Here is a 19,816-nt window from a genome sequence, read left to right on the forward strand (position 1 = left end):
CTACAGAAACAGACCCAAAGTTGATACCAAGTGAGCATGCTCATTAAAACATTGGAGATTTGAACAGCGTTAAGGAGAATTTACACTTGGTTTTTTGTCTAGAAGTCAAGCAGAAATACATTTTACGCAGTTCTTCCCTTCCCAAGATGGAATTTTGCTTGGTTGCTTTTTTTGCAAATTATGTCATGTACATATAGGATTCTATTTATTTATTTATTTACAATATAAACTAAGTGTGCTATTCATTATTGCTTGTAGTTTGCTTGCTTTTCTGCTGTGTTTCAGGTGTTTTTCTCAAGTTTTTTTCCTTTTTTGGAGTACCTTGTCTGGGTAATGGGAAGTTGGTTGAATTTTGACTTTGATATTTTCATGACTGATTCAGAGCAGAATAAGATCAAAATTAATATAAACCCCCCAGTTATAGCAGATAATATTTGCAATGGAACATCCTTAAAAGGCTTTAAAAAATTATACTTCATTTCATTATTATATTAGCGTTTTCATACAGAAATTATGAATTATGCATATTAAGTTGTTTCTTGTAGCCTCATCACAAACTTCAAACGATTGTCAGAATTGCATAGGAAAAGATTTAAAATCTGCTTCTTTGCTCTCGTTTATATGATTCTCCAGGTACGGTTTCATTGGCTTTAAGGAGTTGTTCCAAATTATACTGGTGTCGGGCTAGAATCAAATAAGCGGAGCTCAAACACCCCACCCCACGTTTACCCACACAAGACCACTGCCTTTCGCAAAGGTAAAAGCTACAAGCAGCGAGCTGCAACGTCTTCTCTGCGGGTTTGAGCAAATAGGTTTATTCCATTGCTTCTGATAGCTCTATACCTGCATATACAAACAATGCTTTTGTCTCAGAGCAGTATATATTATGACTAGATAAAATGTATTTCCTAATATTTTTTCTCTTACAGAAACTGCATGATATAAACTAATTTCTGATCTCTACTTGGAGAACACCTAAGTAACTGTCAATTTACTGTCTAGTTGTCATCCCCTACCATGTAAACTCTTATTAGAATAATAATAACAGCAACAGCAAGAGCAGTGGCCAAGAAATTTATATTCGTGAATAAGAGCCTCGAGAAAGCCTGTAGTAGTTTTGAAAAACGTTCTGTCTAGAGTGACAAAAGTGAGAACTGTGTAGAAGCTACCATCCGGGAGGAGAGCTGTCTGTCTTAAGAAACTGTTGGTTTTCACAGACTGCTTGGAAAAAGTTAACATCAGTTTTGGGAAGGTATATTCCCTCATGCGTCATGATATATTTCGGCAAAGCAAACTTACTACCAAGCAGAACAAGTTTTCCTACGGCCCCGCATCTGTTTCTGCTCAGTCAAGGTGCATCTGGGAATATATTTCCCCTTGCAGCAGCAGGTGGCGTTGAATAGCTCACGTTATTCTCGCACTCATGATCATTTTGTCTTACATGTAATAACCTTCTCTCCCAAAAGACGTAATCCTCAAGAGGAATTCAACAAGTTTTTAGATGGAGCAGTCTTTCTACATGACAAAAGCAGGGGTCAGATTCATCCAACTTTAATCACACTGAGAAATAAGATGATAAATAACGTATTTAAGGGACAGCAAAAACAGGTGTGATAGAGTAAAATTTTAATTACATTTTATTTTTCTATCTGCAAAAATCTCTCAAAGCACCACAGAGTTCACGTTGTGATAAGGTCATGTTATCATGTACCAGCACTCATTTGCTCTGCAGCAAGTTCACAAACCTGAGTTAGTTTTGCCGTGTTTTTTGCACAGCCTACCTCCACAGGGCAAAGGAACCAGTCGTCCTCCCAGATATGTTATCGGTGTGTCTTCACGGAATATAGAGCATTGCAGATTTACACTATGGTGAGAACGGGATGAGTGTTAACGTCTTCTGAACCTATGTCTAAAAACCAAGGAGTGTTGCAGAAGCAGTTCAAAACAGACCTCCAAATTCCTTCTTAAGTTGATTTTTAAAATATGACACGCACATAAAACAAAACATTATTTATTTTCACACTGGTAAAACTTAAGACCAGAAATCTTTTACAAGCGAATCACTATATATTAGTCTATAGTTAGTCTTAGCACTGATTATGAGTATTTAAGAAATCCATCCATCTTTCTTTCACCAACAGTCAGAGTTTTCCATTTGCATATCTAATAATTTATGGCATGTCCTGACCCCAAGCAGTAATTGAACCAATAGATCTTCAGCCTAGATTTACTCCAGTCTGGCTGCCACAGTAATGTAACTCTGCAGGAGTTTTGGATTACTCCAAATGCCATCTCCTCTTCTGAGAGGTTGACAGTCACGGGCAAAATTTAACCTCCCAAATGTCAAGGCAAAAACTCCATTGCCTAATTTAGACTATCTGACTCTCCTTTTGGAATACTTCAGATAAATCAGGAGGGCACCATGATTGCTCCCAATATTACCCCGGAAGACTGTCTTTAATGTAAGACTCTAATGATAAATTAATTCTCCTAAGAATTAAAAAAAATGTAAGAACCTAAATCTTAGAGGGAAAAGGGAAAATCTATATATCAGAGCGCATAATCAGTAATGTAAAAATTAAAAAGAAATAAAAATACCAAAAGAGAGAAACTGTTATATCAGAGAGGAATCTCATTACCAGAGACAGACTGACGGGAATTGAGTTGAGAGGAGATTTGGAGGGGGGAGATGGGGTGCTTTTCTGACTTGAGCAAGCCATGGCACTGGGCAAAAACACCCAGCCAAGTGCCTGTGTTTCTTCTTCTCAAAATGCGGTTTAGAGGCCAATTTCAAGGCAGCATTATATGCTTCAGTAAAGTGTTCTCAAAAGCTTTGAACAAGAAAAATACCAGCAAACACACAGCTCTGCACTGTTGCAGTCTCTTTGCTGAATACTAACTATAGAGAAAATTCAGCCATGAGAGTTGTGGGTTTGCAGCAGGTATTGCTTAGGAAACCCCCTCTGCTATTCAGCCACTTCAGGCTGCAGGTGAAGGAGCAGGTGCAGAGACCGGTCACACTGCTGCTGCTTCCAAATCATATTCCAGGTACTATGGAAAGGCTCTGGGTTTGAAATTTTATAACAACTCTCATCAGTTGACTATTTTCTTTTCCTGGAACGGAGCTCAATTGAACAAGCTCTGGCAGACACACAGAGCTATGCTGTTGCCACTGACACTAGTCCCAAAACAACACACACAGGCTGCAAGAAAATGCTACTGTCTCACAACTGTGGAGGAAAAAAAAGAGCAGCAAAGGTACAAACAAGGAAAATCCAACCCAGTCCACAATTAATGGCATAAACAGTATTTATCTATTGATGATTAAGTGCTGCCATTGTTCCTTGGTAGCCAAGTTCAATGATGATAGACATCTTGGAAAACAGGTAGATAGACAGAAAGATAGATATCCTCAGCTGCCTCAACCATCCATAATATCCCATGTGCTGCCATCGCTGCTTTAGCCTGACCAATTGCCTCAGTAACACGTTCCATCTTGTCCGATCAATACCAGCACTTCAGCACTCTTTGCGGGCTTACAGCTATCTGCTAGTGCGGGAAGAACCTCACCTTGCCTTATTGTACTGAAAGACAGTCATGTGGAAGAAGAAACACCATCATCTATTTAAATACCTTCATTTAATTGCTTTCAACAATTTGGTTTTGGCTCTGATACCTTGTTTGCACCTGTTAGGCAAATACTTTAGAGCAAAAAGAAAAAAATGAATTATCAGAAAACAAATGACCGTTGAAGTCTTGAACAGGCAGTCTGGGCTCAGTGGCCAGCCTCCTCTCCAAGCAATTACTGTGTGCCTTGGTTCTGTAGATTAAAAATGGGATTAGTGATACCATTACATCACTTGTTATAAGGATAAGGATATTCACGTGATTGGCAGACCTATATCAAAAACAAGATCCAGAGGCAGAATTGCTGGCTTTTCCTCCCGCAACTGGGAGCTGACTGAGATACTGAGGGATGATATGATACAGTAGCGCAGGATCAAAAGGAGGGGAAGGCAGGTCCTTGAGCAGTATGGAAGTAACAACCATGGAAGAAAAATGTCCCTAGCTTTACCACCCAAAATCTCTCATTAATTGACAAAGGGATGACAGAGTAGAATAAAGTGTTCCTTATCCCACCCAGCTGCTGCTGAAGGAGTAGGTGTTCCTGGTGAGTGGAAAAACAGCAAACAGCAGCATGAGGCAGAGATTGTGGCATCTCTGTTGCTACTCTGAGGACATATGGAATGGTGGGATGTTTCCTGTGCTATCTGTGCGATATCTGAAAGTCTTCCCTACCATAACATGCAAAGCAATAGGGGATAAATCCTATTTATTTTGCTGAAGTGAAATGCAGCCCAGCTGAAATGATCTTCTAAAATGTAAAGAAAACAAAAATGTCCCTTCTCTATAAATTATTGATCCCCCATGTTTCTGTCAGTGTTGGCCAGGCACCCTTTCTGTCCTTTTCTTCATGCCCCCCGCCTCCTTCCTTTTTTTTTTTTTTTTTCCCTTACAGGTTCCTTCAGCCATGCTTCTTTTCCAGGTAGGAGATGAAAGGTACACGTGGGGACTCAACTGCCTAATTGTTACAAAGCTAAATATTTTTTCTCTTGCTTAAGATGCAGTAAGTCCTGTAGTGTTCTCTGCTCACACAAGAGGATTTCAGCATAAAGGCATGCTGGAAAGGTATTTATGTAGAAAAAGGGAAAAATTCTGCAGGTTAGTGTAATCTCTGTTACTCTAAGTATTACTGAGAGTGTAACGTGGTGTGGGTTGTTGGGGTTTTCCCCTTTAATGAAGCGATGGCCTACAGGAAAGATTAAGGGCTATAAAGGCTGCATCCTAATAGACTCAGAACCTCAATATCGTGTCAGAAACTCTGAGGGTACGGGTTTTTCAGCCGATATTTTAAGTTGCTGAGCAAACTTTTAATTTAAATCAGCAAAATGTGTTTGATCCTTCAGGTTTTTCCCTTAAAATTTCCCGTCTAGGACAGCCGTCACATGATGGGGTCAAAATCCCGTCATGTTCTTCAAGACAAATGTCTCTTACTGAGATGGGGGAGTAAAGGCAAGGGTGCTGAGAGCTTACTGGCTCACAAACACCTCTGAATTTTGCTCTATAGAGGCAGCATATTGCAGAAACTGCACCCTGCTCGTGCTGTATCATGGGGAGGACAGCCCAGCGCAACAGATGAGGCTACTCCAAGAGGTGGTACGAGAAAACCTGCCTGGAGGAGGAGGATAAAATGTGAGGACGCTTATGTAAGTAATGGGTTCGTTTCAGGTTGAAACTTAGTTTTCCTTTTTTCATCCTGTTTTTTCATGTTAAAGTCACTAAATTAAAACCAGGTGTATTTGGGTGGGCAGCTGTTGTACGCATTGACTGACAGACCAACCCGTTTATGAAAAAGGAAACAACAGAAGCACAGCATCACAAAAGCAGCAGAAACCAACTCGGCAGAGATGGCAGGTGGACACAACTCCAGCAGTTATGGTTACTGTTTCATCATTCTGAGCAACAGCTGTCCCAGTGTGGGGAGGAGCTGGTGAATACCCATGAGTGCTCTGGTGAACTGTGATTAGCTCAACAGAGGCCTCTGCTGAGCAAATGGTAAAGGCCTGAGAGAAGCTCAAAAACAGGCTGAGCATCTCACCTTTATATACCCTTACAAGGGCCATGTATTACTCCTCCTACAGGCAATGCTGTGAGGAAAGAAAATTCCAAAGGGAGAGACAAGTGTGAGTAGATCTCTCTTATTTCTAAAGAAAAAAGAAAATACTCAGGAGCTGTTCCTTATGAAATAAGAATGTTCACACATGGTTTGCAATTAAAGAACATTTTATATATTTTGCTGTAATTTTGTTTATTAAAGGTTCAAAAGTATTTTGAGCAATTGTACCAGAGAGACTGTGATTTGCCATGAGATTTAAAGTATACCTTTAGATCATTTCAAACCATTTTCCATCTTTAACTGGATTTGCAATGCTGAAACTGAATTAAAACATTGATTTATCAGAAGTGCTTTATTCTTCACTCCAGATCTGTGCAGATCTGAGCTATAAACCAGAAAAGCAGTAAAAAGTTGCGTTTGTAAATATTTTAGAGAAGACTGCTATTCTGTGGAGCTTTATGCTGTTTTTTCTGGTGCTATTGAGTGCTTTGTAGACGCTCATTTGGGAAATGTATTCTTTGATTTTGGTAATCAATTGATCAGCATTTGAAGCTTTGCTCAGACACACAGTTATTGCAAAAAGCAGTACTTTCAAATATCCATTTGATTGTGTTGGTGATGCTTGCTTTATTCAACTCTGCTCCAGGCAAATTAAAATGTACTGCTATATAATAAGTATGGGAAGGTTAGCATTCACACTTTAGGGATAAAACATTTTGACAGTTCTATTCTACATTTGCATTTAAAAATTGTAATGCTTTTGATTAGACCCTGTGTTTATCGTAGGATCTCTTGTAGGCATTACTACTGTGAGATTGTTACCTTTCAGGATTTGTTCTGGACTGCTTGTCTGTGGGGAAGCACAAAAGCCTGCTGGTTTCACATACATTTTGTTTGCTGGTCCATGGTATGTCTCATTTTCTTTAATTTCTCATGGGGCTCCACCTGTACCACTACCGCTGAGTCATTTGCATTTGTTTCTGAGATTTTTTTAATGTGCAGAGTTAGGGAGGTACATATGCATAGCTCTCTCTTACATGCGGGGTATATCTTTCCACTGGTCTCCACATTCTCAGGTTTTGGTGCACAGTCGGATCCCCAAGGGGACAGAGGAGAATGCTGTCCAGAGGGAGACAAGAAATACTGCCATGATGTCCAGTGTCTTTTTAGCTGGTGGACAGGTGATGCTTAAACACAGCGTACGTGCAATGAGCAACATTCTGAGCTCATGAAGGTAATCACTGACACAGGCTGATGTCTGAAGGACTGGTCAGTAAAACTATCCATATTGGTTTGCTCCCCTTTAATTTTTATCCTTCATCCTTCTGTATTAGTAACGTTCAGCAGGGATTAGGGTAACCCAATATAACATCTGCAATGTTGCTATCGCCATGTGTAAATTAGACCAAGCGATAAAAAAGCCTCCAAAACCTAACAAACAAGCTGGCTAGGGACTTCAGACTTTTCAGAAGAGCTGAGAGAAACAAGAAAATATTGTAAGTTTTACCAGGAAAATGTATTTGAGCTGAAATAAGGTCTTCTCCCTGATAGTTTATCCGAGAGACTTTGTGTAACTATTATTGGATTTACCTTGGGAAGGATATGGAAGTAGGTGGTACCAGAAATCTTGTGCAGCGAATTCTCCAGGAACTCCCTCCTGCACTAGGCCCCATGACTCTGGCTCCAAAGCCCAGGGCAGTCAGTCACCTTCCCAAACCATGGCCAGCGGCTCTTTGCCGTACCCTCCTGCGCTTTGGGGAGCTGCTGCTTCGCTCAGCGATAAACAGCAGAGAAAGGACATACTCTGGGAACTCACATATAGGAGATGTACAAAGTCATGCTTCCCGATTGTGAGGGGGACCACAAGTAAATCCTCCCTGTGCACCCAGATTGGATCTCGCATTGAAAAACATCAAAATCTGAATTATACAGAGCCTATGCAGCACTATGGGTAAGTACATTGGCCTTTCATGTCTTATTATGTTGTTAATTAGTTAATGTTTGTAAAGCACTTTGAAGATGAAAAGCCCTATATAAGTTCTAAGTGTTATTATCTCTAGAGACTGGGGTTCAATTCAAAGGTGCTTAATTACATATGCCATAAATTAGACTTAATGAGTTGTGGAATCATACGCTTTATGCGATGCATGCAGGTTTCTCAGCTAACTAGGCCTCGTGGTCTGCTGCAGTACTTCTTTAGGTATTCAGAGCTGTTAAGAAAAATTACATAAAAATAGTGCAGATAATTTCTAAAAGTAATTGGATTGCATTTCAGTACTACTTAGGACTTGGTGAAGCAAATTGCCAGGAGCTTTGCTCTGCTGCATCTAGGGATTTTCCAGTAACCAGCCTGAAATTGCTGGAGGTAACATTATTGGTTTTAAATTGGGGTATAGCCACAATTCTATTTTCCAATTCTGATCCATATTTTGCCTTAGCAGAAGGGAGCTGAGGAGTATTAGTATGACTGCTGCCCTTCCAGTTTCACAAGAAAAGAGTAAGAAGTTAGAAATACCATAACCTTCATACACCTGAAATTTCCTGTCAGGGCCGAGCACCACCTGGGGTTGGATTGTGTTCCCAAGCCTAAGAAAAGCAGTTCCCATCTCTAGAGATACTATCGTATAACTTACCAGAAGCCATTACAGGCGGGTAAGGTGCAAAAAGGGGAAGCAACAGTTATAGGAAAATGCGGTTTCATTGGCTTTGCAGAGCTGAGAGTTTCCATGTTATGTCACAGACACGTTTGTGGCCAGAAAGCCACAGCGTTTGCCCTGCCCCAGACCAGGCATGGGGTGGCTTCTCCCGGTCACTCCTCAGCCAGCGGAGTCCCGAGCAAGAGCCATCCAGCAGGACCGCTCACCTGTCCTGGAGGGGCTCCCATCTGCTCCTGCAGCAGAACAGCTCCGTTTTACCTTGGGCCTTTCATAGCCATAGAGAGAGGCAGGATTTATCCTGCGTATAAATGTTAGAAGTGATTGTGTTCATTAGTACCACCTAAGTAGATTGGGAAAACTAATTAATTGCAATTTACCAGAAGTGTCTCTAACAGACTTACTTTAAAGTATTTATCCCAAAGTGAAAGTCGCTTGATTTTGTTCGCGTTTATTGTAAGCATCTGCAGACTGTCTTCCAGGGGAAAATGTATTTTTGAATGCTGCAGACAATTGAAACTGGTGAGCCTACTGTCTGGAGAAAGCATCTGTAACCGCAGCCAAAAGAGGAACAAGATTTCCGACATTCTTTCAAGACATATGTTTGAAGCATGGGTTCCCATCACTTTCAGAGTGACTTATAGGCCATTTTCTTTATATAGATTTAGACAAGTCGGTGTGGGCCTAGATTCATCTTGAAAAATGCCTTTGTGATTTCTCCCTCATCCATTTTCTCCTGTGTTATGTTATTGCTTATTTTGAATAGGGATGTGTTCTCAAAACACTTTAAATGGGATGAAGTGTACTTTTAGACTGTTTTTATTGCTCACCTTTCTGTATTACTAAGTGGATCTAGACTTACACCTTAATTACTGGGTTGCATCTCCTTCAGAAACACGGTAACAGTTTGGCTGAATACTTTTCATATATTCTAATAAGTAGGAACTTCACATGAATGCTGATTTGAGCTCCAAGTTGTGGTTAAACATTTTAATAGCGTAGCAAACTTATCAACCAACCTTTCCTTCCCCACCCTACCCCCTTCCCTTTTTACAATGGGCAGATTTTTATCTGACTGGCTCGTGACTTGGGGATTTTTACAAGCAGGTTTGGGAACTTGTCAAATATTTTGAAATGTGAGTCTGAAAGCAAATAAAAAAAATCTTTATACAGTGAATATCAACTGGGCAGAATTTTGACTTGCTGAAGTCCATACAGGATATTATTCTCTAACCTAGCACTACTTAACTAGAAGTTACCAGTCCAATTCCTTTTTTTAATACCCCAAGACATCATGAATTCTGGCAAAACTCCATTGAGGTACTGAATCAATGGAGTTGTAAGACCCTCTTCCTTTCTAAACTACCACAGCCTTTTGCCAAAGGCCATAAGAATATTCATATTGCTATTATTTCATCTGGGAATTTTAACTCTGTCTCTTTTCCTCCTCTGTTTCCAAGATTTTAGTGACTGACATACTCTAGCAGTGATATCACTACTGCTTACACATCACTGAAGAAGCTTTCCAAGCAAATGAGCAAGTTACAAGCTGTAGCAGCTGCGCTGAGACATCGGGCAGGAGGAACACCTGTATGAAATTGTGAAAGTGCTTCTTTACAGCCAGGCCTTTGAGCTGACCAGGTGTGATAACTGCTGATAAAGGTGCTCTTTGAGAAAACAATTCATGGGTTACAAGAGGCATTAAATGTGCATGGAGAAACCTCTTGGTGAGTTAACACCCAACGAAGAACTCTGGGCACTTGGTGCTTGTGCTTGGTGACCCAGTTAGGAGTTTGACAAACACAGTCACCATCCTTCTGACTTGTGACTTCCCCAGTCATTTTCCTGTTTTAAGTCCCTAATTTAACAAAGCACTGATCTGTCTCTCTGAAAGCCTTTGACCGTGGAAACACTGCTCATGAGGTCTGGAAGGCTTCTAAGATCATTACTGCCTTCAGCTTCCCCTCCCTGTCTGTGAGCCAGGGGTTATCACAGGTCAGCTGTGGAACGGAAAGTGTGGCAGTAAACTGTGGGGTAAGCCCAGATTTTATATCGATGTGTCTGATTTTTATACTGGTCTGGATGAAAAGCATCCATCCCTTCCAACAGAATATGGTGCAGATATACGTGAATCATCAGAAACTTGTTGATACCTGGTGTTTATTTCAGTGGACCTGTGGATCCATGGACTTTGTTTCAGCAGGCTTGAAAAGGTTACTTTTCTAACTTCATGTGGTCCCTTGCATGATCCTTGAATTTCTTTCTCTCTGCAGTCAAAATGTGGTGCAGAAAGGAAGAAAATCATACACAAAATGAAAAAAAAAAACCAAACACAAAAACACATAAAGATTGAGCTGTTGGTCTTAGCAGGGAAAGGGTGGGAAGCACAAAGGGTGCTCAAAAGTACTAGTATCGCCAGTGTGATATGGTTTAAATTTTAAACACATGTAAAGCTTTTTAAAATCATGCTAATTAATTTCTGTTGTTCAATATTACTGTAATATCCGTTACAGTGCTGGGAGTAACAGCTTAATGCAAAAGCATTGAGAATTAGGTTCATAGATATTTAATTCCAGAAGTACTGTTGTGATACCAAATATTTTGTTCTCTTGCACAGATGTTCCTTCAGCAAGAAGCTCTGTCCTCTGTGGCTGAATAAGAGTATGCCTCAATTTAACTCTCAGTTAAGTAAAAAATTCTATTTTGAATGTTACTTAAGCTTAAGTTTAGTCATGTCTGTAAATCCATTGTGTTTGATGGCTGAGACTAATAAGCCTGGAGTTAACAACAATCTGAAGTGTTGTTCTGAACCAGGGTTTGATCAGACAACATGTGACAAAGCACATGTGCACACCAACACTTCTATTAAAGTTTTCTCAGGAAATAGGCAATGAAATTAATTCATAAGTATTTGTCAGGAAATCTGCTTCACCATGACTAAGCCTTTACAGTTAAGCCTAAACTTAGTTTTGCACTAGGTGTTGATTGAAATTTTGACTTAAGTAAAAGCACAGTCCGTGACTGTATGCATCTAGCAAGAGATTTATTAATTGAGGTGGTCAAGTCACACTGTTGCCTGAAAGCTTTTAGGCTTAAAAATGAACAAGTCCATAAAGCTGGAGTTTGTCATGGAAACATCATCACACTAACTAATTGGTGTTATTCGTTCACCCCATTAGAGTAATTATTTGTAATTGTTATTATTGTAGCATATGTCCAGCACTTAACAGTGCATATTACTGAGAAGAGCTGGATTATTCATCAGGAGAAACTGAGAAATTGAGTTGAAAGTGCCAAATCAGGCAGGCAGATGGAATTATCTCATGTGGCATTCACTCTTAAAGAATTTACATTTCTTTCTCTCACTTCCTCATACATGCAAACAAGGAAGCAAACAAACGCTATCTCCTAGTTTCACAAGAAACGAGTAAGAAGTTAGAAATACCATAACCACTGAAAGACAGCTTGAATATAGAAACACTTTGGTTTGAAGACACCCAGTCTTCAAGGGTACATTCATTTTCTCTGGCACTAAGAGGTACTTCTGACCTACCGAGATGCGCTCCCGTGAGCAGTGAGTTCTGACCCAGCGTCACTGGGAGAGGTAGAAACAGCCATTTGGTCAACAGTGAGCAAAGATCAAATCCATAGAGAGTTTCAACCATTACATGTACTCCTCTTCTAGTAGAAAATAATAAGGGTATATACGGAAAACCTATCACCCTTGTTTTTTCAGAAACCCCAAATCCTGCAGAGTTGTTTTGGATTAAAAGGAAGGAAAAGGATGGGAGTCTTGTCTGAATGTCATGTAGATTGTTTGATCTCCTTCCATTAAAAGAGTCATAACTAATGAGGAATCTGATTCTAAAATTGTTCTTAAAAATAGATCACATCAGCTGTGTATTTTTGATTTCCATTGCACTGATGATGTGATTCACGCTAACGTGATTTAAGAGTCAGAATTAAAAAATATTCAAAACCTGCAATTGTTTCATCGTTGTTTCCTGAGAGGAACCTGAGGTCCTTTGAAACTTTGCTCAGAATTACTCAAGATTATGCAAAAATACCCTCTTACTTTTGCATTAATTTGCTTACAGTTGGCTTTGTATTAGCCTTTAAAAAAAATGATGCTACACCCATCTGCAGGCACTTAAGCTCAGTCTGCTAGAATGTAATGCTTGAGCTCACAATGAAAGCTGCAACAATTGTTTGCCCTCACAATATGAAAGGAAATATAATGAAGGGTTCAGAATGGACCGACTGTTGCAAATCAAGACTTCAAAATCTCTGTTAAACTACTTTTTGTTCAGTATCTTTTATTACAAGAGGCACTTCCCACAGATACAGATATTTGGGAGCAAACCCATAATACTGAATGTTCGTATTCTGTTGATGATGAAGCAGCATTATTGCCTTTCCAGTGTCACTAAAATGAAAGTTTACACCAATTTTTTAAAATGGGTGTAGGGGGTATCTTGCATAACAAAGATCTCAAACAGCTACGTTTAGCCTGTTAGCCTGAATGTGATAGTTAATATGCTGATGTTAAGAATGTGCTTGAAGAAAAAAGCTCTTGGCTAGGCATTTTGACTTACTAAAGGGGAAATAAATGTCAAAGTGAAGAAGATAAAATCATAATACAAATGTATTAATATAATAAAGTATACTGAAGATATTGCCTCTCTGATATTTGTTATTAAAGGGGATGGTATGCATTTCCATACTGGATAAAAAGGTTCCCTGTAATAAAATATTCTGTTCCCCATCTTACACCGAAAACATTTTATATAAAATGGATAGAAAGTTGTTCCTTCCTTGTTTTAATGCCTAAGATCAGTGTCCACTGAATGACATATCATGTCATCCTATGGTTTGACATCATATGTCCAAGTAACTTGTGGGAAATAATGGAAAGAGCTTTTTAAAGGCTGAAAAGAGGTGACAGCCTGGAAGAAACTAATTAAAGTATGTTTTAAAGAACTATGTCTCTTAAGATCTTTCATTAAAAAACAAGCTCAATGTAAAATAAAATAGAGTAAGAGGATGCTGATGTCCCTGCAGCAGCAGAAGTCCGAGTGCAGATTTTTTATGCTTAAGTGATTCAGATATCTTGGTTTGGCAAATGAAAACTTTGTCTTGCTATAAGTAATTTTTACCATCTGGATTTGCATATACGTATGATATCTGTTATATTAATTATATCTATTTTCACAGGTATAGACAGACGTACCCCAGAGTTGTGGCACCCATTCACAGATCAAGCAAGCCTGTGCAGCTGTGTTTTGATCAGTGGAAAGGTTTCCTGGCATCCAAGAACTGAAATCACCTTTTAGGTATGACAAATGCATCTAAGTATCTAGCAAGTGAAAATCAAGGGTTTCTGTAAGGAAGGAGTAAGAAAACCTACCACAAAAAATTAAAAGTAAAATAACCTTTAATAATTGCAACAATGCAAACCCAATTGTAGGCATTGCTCTCAGTTGGCATTTAGCCATCCATCATTTGATAGCTCATAAAGCTGATTTGTGCTCTTCCCTCCTGTCCCTGTTTCCAGGAGCCGTTGGCCTCTTTTCACCACTCCTTTCCCATAGGCATATATGACTGGGACCCAAACACTCTTTTGTCCCTTCCTCTGGAACTCTGCTCTTTATCACATGGGGAAAGGGGAGTTTTGTGAGCAGCTTGCTTTCTTCTTCATTGTTGAGTGCCACTTCTAAACTCTGTCGATAGACACTTGGAAGGTATCTAAAATGCTAGGCAAGGAAACAGGTATAATCCAGAGGAAAACTGACCTTGATTGAATAGGGTCAAAATGCTTCAACCACCTCTTTCATGTGAAACTCCTCATTTACAGACTCGCACTTCTTCCATTGTAGCTTAGGTTTGACATAAATATGTGTGGGATCTGTGTTAGTCTTAAAGATAAGAAGTTTGGCTAAATGTACTGAATTCTGTGGCTAATCAAACTCTTTGTGTAGAACAACACACAACTGTTCCTTCCCTCAAAGAGTTTTGAGAGCACCAAAATTGATTTTCAGAAATCCAGTTTGGGTATTCCCCAGTAGACGGGTTAAAGCTCCAAATTCTTAATTCCCAGGTCTAATTGTATATGTTAATTAAGCTCCTGAGGAAACAAAAAAGTACTGACCTCGAAATTGTGTGTCTAAGAATTGGAACTTTCATCTTAGGGTTTAGAAATTTAAGGCTGTTCTTAGAAACATTTAAAGTCAGCAAGCCACCAAAGGCTTTTGAAGGAAATTCTTGTGGTCATTTCCAGACTTGTTCAGCACAGATATTTCTTGAGCTTTCTGGCGCTGCCTGTTATCCCGGGCCATTTTTGTTGAGTAGGCTAAGAATGGAGATTTACCAAAATATTTGATGAAGTTTTACATAGACTGTGTCCCAAGCATTTATTTGCTATGTTATACACCTCTTTTAACTAAATGTTGTTTGTTGTTATGGGAACCCATTCTAATGAAAGCTTCCTGACCCATGAAAATGTTAGCCAACCAACAAAGTTTGCAGCTTTCAACTAATTCTCAGTACTGTTTTCATATTCTTTAAACAGCATCTTTCACATTGTCCAAAACCACAGATGGCTCAGGACTGACTTTCTTTCTCATCATTAAGGATGATTTATATCACACCAGCAGTAAAAAGGGACCTGCAAAAAGTGTAGATGTAATTAGAAGCACTTTAATATCCTTTTACACTATCGGAGTAGCAGAGAGGAATCTTAAGCCTGTCCTAAACCCTTCTGTTTCTTTGCTGGGAAGTGCTTCAGCTAGGACTGATGTAGAATGGGAACTGGGAATTCCTCCCCTCTGGTTCCTGAGCTGCTGAACAACAGCTACACCACCACACTCAGCACAGGCATGCTCCTTCACATTTATCTTAGGTTAGCACATTCCTTTATTTAACTGTCTCTGATCTGACTATATCTGATGATTCCTTCATCTCATTTTCACTTAACCTTTTGCCCTCTACACAGACTAAGCATCCTATCGGATATCTCCCAAGAGACGTCCTTTTCCCCCCACTCCCCCTTCCTCTACTCTTTCTCCAATTTAGGTGCTTTATGCCACTCCTGATAATTTACCTGATTACATGGAAGGAGCTGTAGATCTTTTTATAATTGCTGTTTTACTTAAAACATTGATTCTTTAGCTCCTGCCTGTTTTCAGGTCATCACACCTCATTGGAGGTTTCCCTGGTTTAATGAGCAACTCAGAAACCATAGAGAGGACCAGAGGATAAGGGTCATTGTACCTTCTTATATTTGAAAGCCGCTCCATAGAATCCGCAAGAGGATTCTTGGCACCTGCCTAGTTAAACTGGATGCCCAATGTTATCTCTCCAGGCAAGTAAGATTCTGGCAATCACCATAGTCCTATTTCACTTGCTCTCAGTCTTTTTGACACAAACACATTAATTCTCCCAAGCTCCTTTGGCAGCTGTAAGAAGTTCTCTCTTTTTTTTAATATGATTGATAATATTGAATATTTCTTTTAACCTTTTACTGCCATTGCTGGGCTAGGTGATAGTTTCTCTATTCAGATGTTAATCTCCAGCATGCAGTAGCACATCTTCCAATCACCTACTCATTATGGGGCTCATTTGTAAAATGCTGCTGTTTAATTTACAACTGCCTGCGAAGCTCCACCTAGCATTAGCCCTACAACATATAATGTCATTCTCCAACACCCCCACTGTCAAAGGTCACATAAAGCAAACCATTGCTTTATACAGAGACTCCTTCCAGTTTAACACAGAAGGAATGGCAGCCCCTGGGCAAAATTTAACTGTATCATTTCATATGATGCACTGGAAAGACATACGTCGTGGAAAGGGTGCCAATGACACAGGTTCTCTGGTTCAGTGCAGGAAATGACCAACTGAAATGTACTGGCAAAAAACGTCATCATTTTCTTCACTTCCAATTTCTCAGGGGGAAAAAAATAAAAAGGTTGTCTGAGGAGACACAAATATATAAAACCAAAAAGACCTCCCAGGCGAACTTGAAATGTGTTCAAACTACACATCCACTCCTTGCTCCCTAGAACCCAGTAAATATTTCTTTGGCCCCACAAAGTATTTTAGTCTGAACCCAGGAAACCTCAGATTGACCTTGGAAATAAGATTTCTCGTTTTCAAAGTAAATCTCAGCCACATTACTGGAGGAGTTGCACTCTTCTGATTGAAACATATAAAACTTGTCTCTTTTGGCAAATAGGGTAGATTATACTGTGGGGAATCCATTGTTTTCCCAATTAACTGACCATAGGCACTTTCAAACTCTTTTCCTCAACTTTTATACCCCAGTACAATGTTGGTGGCAAGGTTAAAATATCTATTTTAGGCCATTAGGGCAAGGTTAAGACTGTGTAAAGCAGTAGAGCCTATCTCAGTGGAGATACACTGACCTACCTTGCTGAGCATCTGGTGCATGTCTCTGCAGAGATTCTGTTCTGTCTTCTCTTCAGGCTGTACTGGATGGTTTAACAGCATTTGGTGTTGTAGTGTCCTTTTAGCTTACCTTGAATCCCGTTTGAGATTTTAGATTGCATATGTCTGGATTTGCTTAACTTTGTCAATTTATTTTCTTCTGATGTTTTTCTCCTCTGCCAGCTGTGTTAACTCTTCTTTCACCCAAGACAAGATCTCACTCCCCGATGGGATATAACAAAAATATGCTTTTGTAACAGTCTTTGACATCATCTTCTGACAATGTCCGACTCGTATTCAGGTATAAATTTCCTAGGTCCGGTTATCAGTTCCCTGTAGAAAAGTATAAATGCATGTTCCACATGGAAGGTAAGGATGAGAAAGGTCTCAAATTCCTCTTCTGATGACTGGTTGATGTCTGTCACCTGATGCTGAAAATCATTGTGACCACAGCCTTCCTTTTAACATCGTAGCTGCTTTGAGGGCCTTCAGATATAAGGACCTTTTGTCCAAGTCTTGTTTAAAACAGACAAAAACAGTAAAAATGGGCACTTCAATTGGCATCTGCTATGTTAATTGAATTTAACTTGGGTTTACTTCTGACAAAAAACCAAATGCAGTATTGGGTGTTAGATAAAATAAGATGATGCTCTTTATAAATGAGGCTTTTAGTTTTTGCTTCAGCTTGAGACACTCACTTGAGGCCAACCAGAAGCATTGAAATGCTGTCAGCTAGTGTTTCACAGAGGCTTCTGGTCCAGGGCACCACCGCAGACATCCAGCTGCCCAGGACGTGGCCCTCGCACCCTCACCGTGTCCTGCTGACTCCTGTGTGTGCTCAGGGCTACACTAGGTTGTGGGTTGTAGCCATGTGGCGTGGATTTAAGAGCTCTGTGGGGCTCAGGTAATATTCATACATCTGAAAAGGACAGTGTTATTCAAACAGAATGAACCTTTGAACTTTGTTAGTTTTTTGGTATGACGTTAAGGCTCAGATTTATAAAACCAAAACAGAACAAAACCAAAGTGTGTTTGCTTTCATTACGTTTTCTGATTTTGCACTAAATTGTCAGCAAAGCAGACCTTTTACCTATAAACAGATGGCACACGATTCTGTGGGATTTTCCCACATTTGATGAACACACATCAAGTCCATTTACATGAGCATGGAAAATATTAAAATGACTACCAGGTCTGTGTAGTGTAAGACACCTGGAGCACATTGCTGCCAGCAAGCTTCTGAGGTGGGGATATTCTGGCACACAGTCACGGTTCTGGGGACTGGGCCATTTTTGACTCAGGTTATTGCATCTTTTGACACCTAAAGACATGTTCACCTCTGACCCAGAAACATCTGCAACGTCAAACTATAAAAAGGGGAATGGAAATGTAGGCTTTTTTTTTTCCCTTACTGTTATTTTTATTTTCTATTGAAAAGGGTTTTAAAAGGCCTATGAAATGTAAAATTGCTTTTTTGCCATAGTTGCAAAACTCATTTCACTTTTTATCTGAGATGCGCTTGTAGCAAATTTCCAGAGCTGAAAAACCAATACAATAACCCACTTTGAGGACCACAGCCCAGAGCACTGAGCACAGCACAGCCTGCGTCTCTCAGTGCTTGGGGCAAGTGGGGCAACCGCCTCAGTGGCCAGCCTTGTCCTCACGCTGGCACCATTCACCCTGACTTTTTTCGCAGCAGTATGGATTGCCTGCAAAGTCCTTGCATATTTTGACTTTCCTTCCTAAACTAACTCTGACTGGTTTTTACTCACCAGACCATAACTTTTGCTCCTTCTGTGCAGGCAATATACATAAACATCTGGGCCATTGCTGCTGCTCCTCTGACACGGCCCATCATCAGAATGCTAGTTCTACTGGTGACTGCACAGGTGACTGTAGTTTCTTATATGAGATATCTATATACCAAATTAAGTCTTTCTTTCACCTTTCTTGTTATGACTTGCTCCTGCAATTTATATGCATGCTTTTTTTTTTTTTTTTTATTTCATTTTTCCTAACTTTTGGCTGCAAAAAATTGAGCTGGGACCTTTTTGTGTGTCAGTTTGCCCTCCTGTAGAATGAATTTGCATGGTTTGTAGTAGAATGTAACTATCTTTGGATGAACGGCACTATAGAATTCCCCAGAATTATTATTTTGACTTTTAGCTAGGTATAATGTAGTCAATTTTTTGTTTCATTTAATGTGAAAGGTAGTATATAGGGCAGAGCAACATGCTATGTTGATAGATGGGGTATTGCTGTGATTGAGTTTGCCAAAAATAACACATTTCTCCTTGGAAAAAAAAACTTTGGAAAAGTTTCTCTTTTCTGAGTTACAGGCATTTTATGTTAGAGCCTTAGAGCTGATTCTGTCTCTCCTAAGTTATAAACCCTTATGGATGTACCATAAAGATGTCCACCTAATGCAGAGAAAAGCAGATTAATTGATCACAGTAATATATTCTTATCCACTGAATAAGAACATTCCACACATTGTTTCTTGTTTTGTTTCTGGCTTGTAAATCTTCATTGTAGAATACAAATGAAAATGACCCAAATATGTATTATTTATGAATAGGACTCTCAGATATTATGCTTTAGATTGATTGTGTTAGACAGGATATAACAGAAGCACAATAAGTCAATGAAAAATAAAAAGCAGCAAAAATGTTTCATGCTAAAAATGTAGTTCTAGTGACACCTCTTATATAAAGGACATTTCCAACACATTGACATTTATATTTATCATGGCTGTGCGTGTGATTTACAGTTGTCTGAGGTACTGAATATCAGGAATATCCATGCACATACACACCCCTTTTGAATGATGGTAAGCCATAGACTGCTGCATTGCCCCTTATACAGCAAGCTTTTCCTCCCCTTTTTATTTTTCTTCTCTAGCTTCAGGGATGCAAAGGAAGCAGTAGATCAATAGGGTGTCTTGACTGAAGTTGCCTGCAGCACTTCCATTTCTCAGACTGGACACTGATGCTAACTATCAATAGCAATAAGAGGCTGTCTCAGACAGAATTAAGGCTCC

General features: G+C 39.6%; 1 long non-coding RNA gene across 1 annotated transcript; it reads left to right on the forward strand.

Annotated features, from left to right (window-relative positions):
• Nucleotides 1-624: 624 nt before the first annotated feature.
• LOC114017362 (uncharacterized) lies at nucleotides 625-18,571 on the forward strand. Its single transcript, XR_008735113.1, has 6 exons — nucleotides 625-757; nucleotides 5,129-5,267; nucleotides 6,507-10,544; nucleotides 10,949-11,014; nucleotides 13,546-13,664; nucleotides 15,516-18,571. It is a non-coding gene; the product is annotated as an uncharacterized LOC114017362 (long non-coding RNA).
• The last annotated feature ends 1,245 nt before the right edge of the window (nucleotides 18,572-19,816 follow it).

Source organism: Falco cherrug, chromosome 14 (assembly GCF_023634085.1).
Source record: "Falco cherrug isolate bFalChe1 chromosome 14, bFalChe1.pri, whole genome shotgun sequence".
Classification (NCBI taxonomy): Eukaryota; Metazoa; Chordata; class Aves; order Falconiformes; family Falconidae; genus Falco; species Falco cherrug.